The following is a 13,035-nucleotide window of genomic DNA, read 5'->3' on the forward strand; positions in this document are numbered from 1 at the left end:
GCAACGTCCTGGCTGTCATGAAGAAAGCTGCTGCCAAGAAAGACTAAGTCCCCTCCCCTGCCCTCTCCCTGAAATAAATAGCTGGACCCCCCAAAAGAGAATAAATATTAGAGCCAGATGTGTTATTTCATGTCTGTAATCTCAGCTACTTGGGAGGCCGAGGTGGGAGGATTGCTTGAGACCAGGAGTTGAAGACCATCTTGGGCAACATGATGAGACCCCCATCTAAAAATAAAAATAAAAAAAAAATAGGTGGATGTGGTGGTAAGCACCTGTAATCCCAGCAACTTAGGAGGCCAAGGTGGGAGGACCAACCGGACACAGGAGTTCAAGGCTGCAGTGAACTGTGATTGTGCCTGTGAGCAGCCACTGCACTTCAGTCTGGGTGACAGAGCAAGACCCCATCTCTAGATAATAATAATAATTCTAGGAGGTGAAAACTTAGGCAAATGACTACTTTTGTACAGTGTGTGTAGAGGTAAATTACCAAATTCTTCCTTTTCAGATAGATGTGGATTGAAGATCTTTAGAATTCAACTAATCAAATCAAAATTTGATAGAACCACGAGAGCCCTGTACAAAGCCTTTGTGTGGTTTGTGTGTATTTTCCCTCTCCCTTTCCCTCTGGTTAGGACAAACTTAGTGAAGACGAAAGAAAACTAACTTCTCTGGTACAGTGCACGTGTGATACTTTCACCTACCCAGAAACCTAGGGGTCATTTATGTGATGACCACTGGACTGGGAATCTGAGTTTAGGTTCTGGTTCTGCCTTCAATTTATTCTGTAACTTTTGATGGATCAAGAATTCGGTCAGGCGTGGTGGCTCATGTCTATAATCCCAGAACTTTGGGAGGTCAAGGTGGGCAGATCACCTGAGGTCTGGAGTTCAAAACCGGCCTGGCCAACATGATGAAACCCTGTCTCTACTAAAAATACAAAAATTAGCTGGGCGTGGTGGCGCATGCCTATAGTCCCAGCTACTCGTCAGGAGAATTGCTTGAACCTGGAAGATGGAGGTTGCAGTGAGCCGAGATAGCACCACTGCACTCCAGCCTGGGTGACAGAGTGAGAGACTCTCTAAAAAACAGAGATGAAACAAATTATCAGAACAGAGATGAAAAAACAAAACAAAACTCTGTGAGGCATTTTGTCATCCATAAAACTGGATTAAGGCTACCTGTTCTCAGAAGACTAAACTATTTTCATATTGCATAGGAAGTAAATGGTCCAAGGCAGAGCAGAGATGTCATGTGTTATCGTTTATATAAAAGAAGGTATTTGCCCAAGAATATCATGTGAAGTAGACAGACAATGCAATATCTACTCTCTGAAAATATTAGAGAAAAAAACAGATTAGGAAGAAAACGATTTCAATGTATCTATAAGTGCTATAAGGATTAAGATAATACTTGTTTAATGCTTAATGAAAGTCCAGAACTATGCTATCAAATCTACAGTATAGCCAGGCAGCAATGCCAAAGATTTAATTGAAAAAACATTCAAGATGCAGAGGGATTGAATACAAAAATGATGATATTACTAGCTAAATTATTGACGTAGGCAACAGGTCCCAGAAATGCCTAAAAATGTACATTAAAAGCAAGTAATAGACCAGTAGCTTACTTAGGATTGTAATAGAAGACGATTTCCTAGAATTGGAAACAGAAAACATCAGCTGAGCCTGAAATTCAAAGGTGTACCCAGGATCATGTCAAATGTTATTTAAGAAAAGGAACCTGCCTGGGTGCAGTGGCTCACGCCTGTAATTCTAGGACTTTGGGAGGCCAAGGTGAGTGGATCACTTGAGGTCAGAAGTTCGAGAGCAGCCTGGCCAACATGGTGAAACCCTGTATCTACTAAAAGTACAAAAATTAGCTGTGCATGGTGGTACGTGGCTGTAATCCCAGGTACTCGGGAGGCTGGGGAACAAGAATTGCTGGAACCCGAGGGGCAGAGGTTGCAGTGAGCTAAGATCATACCACTATACTCCAGCCTGGGCGATAGGGCCAGTCTCAGAGAAAACAAAAATGAAAAACCATACAAAGGGAAACCTGAATACATATTTTTAATTTTTAAACTTTGATAATAATAAAGAATACTTTATGCAACTAAGAGGGGTTGGTAACATTTAAAGAATACCAAATATAATTATTTTGGACCTTAGAATCCAAATAAAAGCCAGAGGGACTGAAATAAGTATCTTTAAGATACTTCAAGCTAATAATCATCATATAAGAAATGATGATAAGAAATAGTGACAAGTATAATAGCTTTTATCTATTAGAGCTTAGCTGTGAGACAAGTACTGTGTGAAGTCCTTTAGATATACTATCTCATTTAATTATCAGAACAGAGATGAGTTAGATTAATACTGCCCTTAGACTTGGGCAAAAAGGGCCCCTGCCCTGCGTCTCTGCTTTAGAGGGCCTTCGCTGTCAGGATTTATACCATTCAGGCCTCCGGGAAATGCCTCTCCACTCTGCTTATCCTGTGTCCTCAAAACCAAACGTGACTGCTTCTGAATACTCTGTAGCTCTGTGGGCTGTACCACGGCCAGCATTGGAAACAGACATGGTTTTGGACTTTGCAGAGGATTTCCGTGGTGGAAATGTGTAGGTAAGCAAAGGCAAATTAACTCATCAAGTCATGCCTTTCAGATAGCACAGATGCAATAGATTCTTGCCGAATGAAATCTCTTTCTCCAGTAGTTTCCAGTGTCCATTTTCCTCTATTCTTTCGGTGTTTGAATCAGTAGTTCCAGAGGTAATCACAAATTCAATAGTATTCACTGCAAGCGCACATGGGGTCTGGGGAACATTTTTCACTAAGAAACAATTCATATGACTCTTCAATATTTACATAAGTAGTTTTCCATGTAACATGTGAGAGGCAGGATATTAATTTCTCCATTAGCAATTACATGCATATTGAATGTGGAATCAAATATAGTTCTGTGTTTTTATTTTATTTTATTTTTTATTTTTATTTTTTTGAGATGGAGTTTCACACTGTTGCCAGGCTGGAGTCCCCGGTGGCACGATCCTGGCTCACTGCAACCTCTGCCTCCCAGGTTCAAGTGATTCTCCTGCCTCAGCTTCCCAAGTAGCTGGGACTACAGGCATACACCACCATGCCCAGCTGATTTTTGTATTTTTTGTAGAGACGGGGTTTCACCATGTTGGCCAGGATGGCCTTGATCTCTTAACCTTGTGATCTGCCTGCCTCAGCCTCCCAAAGTGCTGGGATTACAGGTGTGAGCCACCGTGCCTGGCCCCATCTCATCTTTTTATGATACTTAGTAGAGACAAGGTCTTGCTATGTTGCTCAGGCTGGACTCAAACTCTTGAGATCAAGTGATCCTCCCACCTCAGCCTCCCAAAGTGCTGAGATTACAGGCAAGAGCCACCATGCTTGGCCAATTTTAACGAATTCTTAGAGGCCAAGTATGGGCTAGCGTGTCAATTTGTAATAGCACATAGCAGAGGAAAACACTGAGAAAGTTATGTAAGAAACACGAAAAAAATAGACTGTGATAATTAACAGTCTTCCCTCCTACACACACTGTCAGAGATGAGATGATCCTCATATTATAGAAATGTTTATGAACATAGAAAAAGATGAAAATAAAATGATTAATACCTCGTTTGGACAAGGGGCCTGACGGCTGGGACTGCCATACACTGCTGGAGGAAGGAATAGTGGAAAACAAGTTGGCTATATCAGAAAAGGTTTTAGAAATACACATGCTGTGTGATCAAATGATTCCAGCTGCTGAAATGTATTATATGCTAACAGCAAAAAAAGGTAGAGAAACTGACTTATACAGTTGTTTCTATTTTCCAGCAAGAAACAGATGGCACACTTAAGCTGGAAAAGTGAAGTGAATTTAATGAAGGACTATTTATAAAGGCGTGGGCAGGGTTAAGGGAAATCAGCAAAAGATAGGGGAGTTCTCTGGGGCTAGGAAAGGGAGGAACACCTTTCCACCCTAAGCGTGAAGATGCAGGGGAGGGAGCTATTCAGGAGCCCAGGGAGGGAGGTAACAGTAGGAAAGAACCTCCTGTCAGGTGTGGTGCCATCTAGTTCAGCTAAACAGTAGCCCTTTGGGGAGCAAGCTTGGGGCAGAAATATCCTCATCTCCCTTTTGTCCTATCCCCAGATTTCTTGCTGGTGCCTCCCCTTTGCCAAACCTACTGGAGTCCAGAGGGCAAGGAAGCCCAGTGATGTAAAGGTCAGCCTCCTGAACCAAACAACATGGTGGAGAAGGGTAGAGGATGGACTGAAAGCTATTCAAAAGATCCAGCACAATGTTTGCCACGGCATTGCTTATAATGGTGAAATATTGGAAACCACCTAAAGTCAAACACTTGGGTATTTGCAAAACAACTTCCATTAGGTTCATATCTCGGGATATGTGCCACCATTAAAATTTAAGTTTTGGAAGTAATATTTATGGAGATGAAGAGATGTTCATAATATATTGTTGAATGAAACAAAATTTTATGTATACTCTGATCACAATTTTCTGTCATTTTGTGTGCGTGTGTGTGTGTGTGCGCACGTGCGCGCACGTGTGTGTGAATTTTTGCATTAAAAATGCCTGGACAAATCTAATGTTAACGATGCTTCTCTGGAGGTGGTGAGATTATGGATCATTTTAATATTCATAATTTTGCTTCTCTGTATATTCTGCTTTTTCTACAATGTGTAATAAAAAAATTAAAGTTCTTTTTAGAAAAACGAGAGAGATGGCATGATCCCAAATTAATTCTGTGAGTTAAATAGGTGCTATTATTAATGCTGATAAGGAAGATTTTTTAAAACTTCTATTGGAAGCCAATTTCATTTATGCACAGTTGCAAAATTCTTAAATAAAATTTCAGCAAAGACTTGGCAATAATAATCATTGTATATTTAACTAGAGGCCAATTACCGCAGTGGGTAACTTACCTGATTATCTAACTTATTTTCATACAACCCTATGAAGACGGTATTAACATTTCCATTTTAAGGTGAGGAAATCAAAGCTTAGAAAAAAACCTATGCCTAAAGTTACATGGTTAATAAATGGTAAAACTATATTCAACATCAGGTCTGTCTTCATCTAAACCCAGTGTTTTCAACCCCATGACTCGGTAGAAGTTATCGATCTCCAAATGCAAGACCAGCAGATCAAAAAGAAAACTCTGAATGTATTACATCATGTCAACAGAGTGAATAGTGAACATCAGAAGAATACAGACACTACTAAGACATTGTGTACTTTTTATTCATTTATTTTTTGGGGACAGGATCTCACTCTTACCCAGGTCTTGGCTCACTGCAACCTCTGCTCTCTGGGTTCAAAAAATTAAATTCTACTAAGCTCAAAGAAAGAAGAGACCAACAGAAATTACTTATTTGGATAGAGCAAGATAGACGGGGCAGGCTGGGGTGAGGAGGAATGCATCAGGTGCAGGGCGGGTGAAGGGAGAAGGACACGGGGCCTGCAGAATGGGTGAAAGGGAAGGGACACAGGGACACCCAGGGCAGTGCCTGGAAGGACAGCACCACAGCCTGGGCTTCCCTGAAGGAGTCTGCAAATCTTTGCCGGGCACGCTTAGCAGTGCGTTTTATTCGATGGGTAAGAGGGGAGCTTTGGAAGTTTGGAGCTTTGGAAAATGTTCATTTTCACTGGGGATATTTTATCTGCAGATGTCTTTTATTTTGGGGACTTTCTCAGACATCTGCCGTGGTCGCAGGTGATGGTGGCTGAGTTTGATTTTAGCCCACGTGTCAGGCAAAGACTGCCCAGCAAACCTAACCTGTGACTTTAAGTTGATTCTCAGAAGTTTACCAGGACACAGTGCTGGTTAAGCGGAGGAGGGTAGGAGGTAGTTATTATTATTTGTGTTATTCCCATTTCACAGGTCCGGTCTAGAGAGTTGTGTTTGCTATAGAGATCAGTGCCTATCATGAAACAAGTCGATCGATTGTGATCAGATCTGACTCCTGTTCATATGTTGGCAGTTTCTGTTAGTTTTCCACACATCAGCCATCACGCTTTTTCTCATGGTCTAGAGTTTTGCTCTCCAATATGGTAACCACTACCCACATGTGGATATTTAAATTAAAATTAAATGACATTAAAAATTCAGTTCCTCAGTGGCACCAGCCAGAATGCAAGTGCTCGATAGCCATTTGTGGCCAGTGGCCACTTCACTGGAGAGCACAGGGCTATAGAAGAGTTCCCCCATCTCAGAAAGTTCTGGGCAGTGTCAGTCTAGAAGTTTCTTAATTTTCTCTTTAAAATAGTAGATGACTTCCACACACGGTTGCTTGTGGGCAGATAATTTTATCATTCAGCTTCTCACAATTTTTATCCAAGAGCCTATAAAATTCAATTTTGATAAACACACTTTATTGTTTGGAGATTGTCATTTCCTAAAGGGCAGAGATGTTCTTCCTCTATTTCTGTGGAGAGGCTTAGTTCACTAAATTTAATAAGTGTTTGCTGGTGCCAATTACCGTAGCATACTGAACTCTGCACAAGGCCAAGCAAATGTCATGTCTGAGGCAGTCTTAATATTTCTCATAAATCTCTGGTTGGTTTCATAGCATGTAGAAAAGGAATCCGGCATTTCTTGGCATCCTTGGAAGTTTGAGATGTTACTGTGTCAGTGCAGGGATGGGTACATAGATGCCACAGTTCTTCCCTCCTGACATTGCTAGCAAAGAACTATGGGCAAACTCAGGGAGCAGGGATTGGTAGGATGAGGGGTAAGAGACCAACTTGGAGCTTAGTTCTTGTACTTCCATGTATTCATTCAACAAACATTAATGGAACCCCATGACCTGCCAAGCATTGCAATAGGCACTGGGGACTGAAGAGATGAAAATGACCAGGTCCCTGCCCTTGAAGAACTTATAATCTAGTGGGGAGCAGACAATGAAGATTTAATTCCATGTGGCCAATTTTAATTCCATGTGGTAAACACAGTGACAGGTGTCAGGGGCACCATGAGGAGATCAGGGAAAGCCTCCTGCAGAAGCGACGCCCACTATTATAGGAGGCCCGAGAGCAGATGTCTCTATACTGGGAGGACTGTGCATCTGGGGATTTGGGTGAGTAAAGGGTGTTCTAGAGAAGCAGAGAAGTTGGGACAGATGTATAGTTGATGTGGGTTTGGCTTTGTTCGTGTAATTGATGGAAACTCATGACAAGATGGAAGAGCAAGGAGCAGACCTGGACTATTATCATTCTCCTCGTTCTGAGTTTGAGCCAGAGTTGATGAGTTTTAGAACACAGTCATATGTGAGTTGGAGTTAGTGGAATGCCAGAGAATGAGGGTGACTCTAAAAATAGCTGTCACCAACTGCTGCCGTGATTCTAACGTGGATTTTTGGCATGCTTCGGGAGAGCTACCCGTGGGTTTGGGGCTATAGCAGGAAATGACCATGGAGAATGTGGGCAGAGGATTGAGCCAGTTGATCTGCAGCAGCTTGTGTCTTAGGGGTGGGGGCTTAGAGGCACAGGAGGTGAGAAAAATTGCAGTAGACAGGGAGGCAATGCGTGGGATCTGCCTCAAGAACACTCTCATTTGCCGTTATTGCTACCAAATTGTGCAGGAGGAGTAGACATCTCCAGGCCAATCCATCCAACCAAGGATCCTGGTTTACATAATTTACCCATCGTCATAGGCACTCAGTATGTGTCTGTCTCCACGAGCTTCCCTTCTGATAGGCAGAAAGTCTTCCCTAGTGATTTAGGTAGACTGAGGTAGTTATTTAGCTGAGATCATGGCAGTCTTTGGCATGGTCTAACTCGTGGCAGGTCTAAATCTGACCTTCTCCTACTTATTTGCTCTTTTATCTTCAAATTCCTCAAAATAGCTTTTCCTCTAGTTAGGCAAGGCTGTCCGGGGTCACATTCTGTCCATTTCTACCTTCTTGCCTTTTGCTTTCCTCTATAATACACTCTCTCTTTCTCTTCTTTTTCCTCCCTTTAACGAACGCTACCCATTGTTCTCAATGTTCAAGACCCAGCTCGTGTAATCTTTTCCTCTGTAGGATTTTTGTGTTTTAGTCCAAATCCTGCCATCTGACATTGAGACATTGATGTTGAAGAGAAGAAATCACTTTAGAGACCACTTAAGACCTTTATCTTGATTAATCTGTTCTTTCTCTCTTCTTTTGGAAGAAGACTGTTCATTCTTGTAAACATTTTCTATTGAAAAGACAAACATAACATCTTCATCAAAGGAGAGAATGAAACCCATAATCCCGTTACCTTAATACAACAATTTTCAGTACTGCACGGTTCCCTCTCAGTCATGCACATTGTTTTACATCAGCCCATAAACCATTTTGTATTGTTTTTTTCCTTCAGTCAACATTATAACCCAAACACTGCCTATGTTTTTTCACAGAAGTATAACATTCCCACTTGTTACTGTACTGTGATTTTATCTAGCCATCAAGGCACTCTCCTGATACTGGACATCAGGAGATACTGGACACTGGGCTGCTGAAGCTGTATCTCTTTTTTTTTTTTTTTTTTTTTGAGACAGAGTCTCACTCTGTTGCCAGGCTGGAGTGCAGTGGCACAATCTCGGCTCACTGCAACCTCTTCCTCCCGGGTTCAAGTGTGTGTAATAATAAATTAGGTGTATATAAAAGTACAGGTTGAGTAGGGTTATGATGGCTATAACAAATAAGAATCAAGCAATTCTCCTGCCTCAGTCTCCCAAGTAGCTGGGACTACAAGTGCGCGCCACCACACCTGGCTAATTTTTGTATTTTTAGTAGAGATGGGGTTTCACCATGTTGGCCAGGATGATCTCAATCTCCTGACCTCATGATCCGCCTGCCTCAGCCTCCTTAAGTGCCAGGTTTACAGGTGCGAGCCACTGTGCCCAGCCAAAGCTGCCATTTCAAAAGAATGACCTGTTGCTGTTGATTCCATCTGCTCTTAGCTCTGAGAATTTGCGCTATCAATGATCCCTCTCTTCCATCTTATTCTCTCATTGTCTTCAGACACCTCTTAAATGTACAAGGATGTTTAGTTTTATCTATCCTAAAAAATATCTCAACCCTGTTACATGCCATCCTCTGTGGCCTCCACTACTTCCCAACCCACTCATACTTTACCCATTGTTATTTGCCTCTCCTCTCTTCGCTTCAACATGGTATGGAGGGTCCTCAAAAAATTAAAAGTAAAACCACCTTATGATCCAGCAGTCCCACTACTGGGTATATATTCAGAGGAAATGAAAGCAGTTGAAGAGGTATCTGCACCCCATGTGCATTGCAGCTTATTCCCAAAAGCCAAGATATGAAATCAACTTATATGTCCATCATGGAATGAATGGATAAACAGAATGTGATGTATATAGACACAATGGAATACTATTCAGCTTTAAAAAGGAAGGAAAGCTTGTCATTTGAGATAACATGGATGAACCTGGAAGACATTATGTGAAATAAAATGAGCCAGGCACAGAAGAACAGTCTTTTTTTTTTTTGTAGAGACAGGGTTTCTCCATGTTGGTCAGACTAGTCTCGAACTCCCAACCTCAGGTGATCCACCTGCCTCGGGCTCCCAAAGTGCTGGGATTATAGACATGAGCCACCCTGCCTGGCCTGACAGTCTCTTTTTGACAACTCATCTCCAAGTCCAAAGAGGTCTTCTCAGTCCTGTTGTCCTTGACAATGACTGTCCCCTTTATTTTGAAACTTCTTTCCCAGGCTGTTGGTGACACCACATTTCCACTGTGCTTCTCTGCTTTCTCTCTAGAACTTTTTTTTTTTTTTATGGAGTTTCGCTCTTCTTGCCCAGGCTGGAGTGCAATGACACAATCTGGGTTCACTGCAACCTCTGCTACAGGGTTCAAGCGATCCTTCTGCCTCAAGCCTCCCAAATAACTGGGATTACAGGCATGTGCCAACGCACCTGGCTAATTTTGCAATTTTAGTAGAGATGGGGTTTCTCCAAATTGGTCACACTGGTCTCGAACTCCTGACCTCAGGTGATCCACCCACCTCAGCATGAGCCACTGCGTCTGGCCCTCTCTAGATCTTTCTCTGCCTTTCTCATGGACTCCTCTCCAGCCTTTCCAAAATGAAGGTCTTTCTCCAGGGCTCTCCTTGGCCCTCTTTTCTTGCCTTCTCCCTTCTCTTTCTAGGCAGTCATTTACTCTCACATCTTTAGCTAATGATGTCATATCCGTGGTCACATCTCCCAAGCCCTCAGCTCACCTTCGCCATCGCTGGTGTCAGCACAGCTCCCTGGTACTGGTCCAGCAGCTCACAGCCAGCACACTCAGGACCCAACCCTCCATCTTTGCTTGTCACCCAGGCTTTCCAGCTGAGTTCCTTTTTTTTCTATCCTTCCACAGATGGTCCAAAACCTCTGAATCATCTTTCATTCTTTCCTCTCCTCATATCTCGCTGACTGATTTAGCATCCAGAATGTGCCTCATCCATTTTCTAATTTCCATTCAAAACCACAAAGTTTTTCTTGAGAAAAATTTTGAAATACCAGTATATGCTGGTGTCAAAAATTCAAACGATATCTAATCTGTTACAGGAGTGGAATTAAATAAATGAAAAAAAGAAAGAAAAAAGTTCAGATGATATGATGTGTATTAATCACATGTAATATTGTAATCAGGTGTATGATTATGTGGAGCAAAAAGTGAATTTTTCTCTTCATAAATTCATTCCCCAACTCCTCTCCAAACTTGATTTCCTTTCCCAGTAGAAATGACTGTTTACACTCATACTTTTTTTTAAAAAGTGGATTTATAATCATAATCACACTTCTTTCATTAGTGGGATTATACTATACAGTATCTTACTCCCCCATCACCATGTAATATGTGAGTCTTCCATGGAAGAGGACACAAAGTCCATAAATAAATCCACACATACATAGGCAATTAATTTTGAGAAAGTATAAAGTCAATTCAATGGCAAAAGGATAGTCTGCAACAAACGGTGCTATAACAACTAGACATCATACACACAAAATTAACTTCAATCTTTCAATCTCACAAAATATATAAAAGTTGACTCGGATGGATCATAGATGGAAACATAAGGGCTAAAACATTAAGTTTCCAGATAGAAATGTGGGAGAAATATTTGTGACCTTGAGCTAGGCAAATATTTTTTGGGACACAAAAACATGAACCAAAAAAGAAAAAAATAATAAAGTGTATTTCACCAAGGTTAAAAATTCTTCTCTTTGAAATATGTCATTAAGAGATTGCAAAGGCAAGTTATGGACTAGGAGAAAACATTTGTAAAACACACATTGGATAAAAGATTTGTATTTAGAATATATAAAGATACAATTTGGTAACACGAAGACAATCCAATTGTAAAAAGAACAAAAGATTTGAATAGACATGTCACCAAAGACGACATATTGATGGCAAATAAACACATGGAGAGTGTTCAGTATCATTAGTCATGAGGACAAGGAATATTAAGTGCACAACGAGCTGTCACTAGACACTTGCTAGACTGGTTCAAATGAAAAAGGCTAACAAAAGCAAGTGCTAACAAGGGTATGGAACAACTAGAACTTTCCTACATGGCTGGTGGGGATTAAAACACATCCCACCTTGGAAGACAGTTTGGGGGTTTAAATTTACCTTCCTCACACCACCCCGTTAAATTTATATTTATCACACAACTTAGCAGATCTGCTCCTAGGTATTTACCCAAGAGAAATGAAAACATATATTCACACAAAACACCTGCAAACAAATGTTTTTAGCAGCATTATTCATAGTGACCAAACACCTGGAAACAATCCAAATGTTCATCAATTGGTGACTGGACAAATTGTGGCATATCCATTCAATGGAATACTACTAAGCAATAGAAAGGAACAAGTTACTGACACATGCGACAACTTGGATGAATCTAAGACATTATGCTTAGTAAAAGAAACCAGATACAAATGCTACAAACTGTATAATTCCATTTATATCAAAAGACAAAGCTGTAGAAACTGAAATCAGATCAGTGGCTGCCAGGGGGAGGGTAGGGGACAGATTGTAAAATGACATAAGGGAAATTTAAGGGCAGTGGAAATGCTCTATACCTTGAATGCAGTGATGATTATAGGATTTCATAGAGTTGCTGAAACTCACTGAACACTTTTAAAAGCTGAATTTTCATCAAACTGTAAACTGCTTGTGATTGTGGATGACTTTGTTCTTTGCTTCTTGTGTTTTTCAGTTTTCTAAATTGTACATATTAACTTTTATTTTTTGTTTTTTTGAGACAGAGTGTTTGCTCCTGTTGCCCAGGTTGGTACATATTAACTTTTAAACAATAAAGATTATTCTAAAAACCTGAAAAAAAGGTGATTTTTTTGTTTGTTTGTTTTGAGACTGAGTCTTGCGCTGTCGCTTGGGCTGGAGTGCAATGGCATGATCTCAGCTCACAGCAACCTCCACCTCCCGGGTTCAAGCTATTCTCCTGCCTCAGCCTCCCGAGTAGCTAGGATTATGGCTCCTGCCACCACGCCCAGCTAATTTTTCGTATTTTTAGTAGACACAGGGTTTCACCATGTTGGCCAGGCTGGTCATGAACTCCTGACCTCGTGATCCACCTGCCTTGGCTTTCCAAAGTGCTGGGATTACAGGCAAGAGCCTGGCCAGAAAAGATGAATTTTATCTGATTGAATTATCTGACTAAGTTTGCCTGGCTGAATTAAACTTGACTTAAAAAAAAAAGGAAAAGGAAGTGAGCTGATTTTACATTTTGACAGATAAGGTCAAATTATCCTCCAAAATGGCCATAGCAGAATTTAAGAGTACCTATTTTACTATACTCTCACACAAATGAATATAATAAAACATTTAAAAACTTAGTCTATTTGATGGTGAAAAATGTTATATAATCCTTGATACTTCATGCATGCTGCTTAAGATCTTGTTCTGGCTGGGTGTGGTGGCTCCAGCCTGCAATCCCAGCACTTTGGGAGGCCAAGGTGGGTAGATCACGAGGTCAAGAGATAGAGACCAGCCTGGCCAACA

Source organism: Callithrix jacchus, chromosome 11, assembly GCF_049354715.1.
Source record: "Callithrix jacchus isolate 240 chromosome 11, calJac240_pri, whole genome shotgun sequence".
Taxonomy (NCBI): Eukaryota; Metazoa; Chordata; class Mammalia; order Primates; family Cebidae; genus Callithrix; species Callithrix jacchus.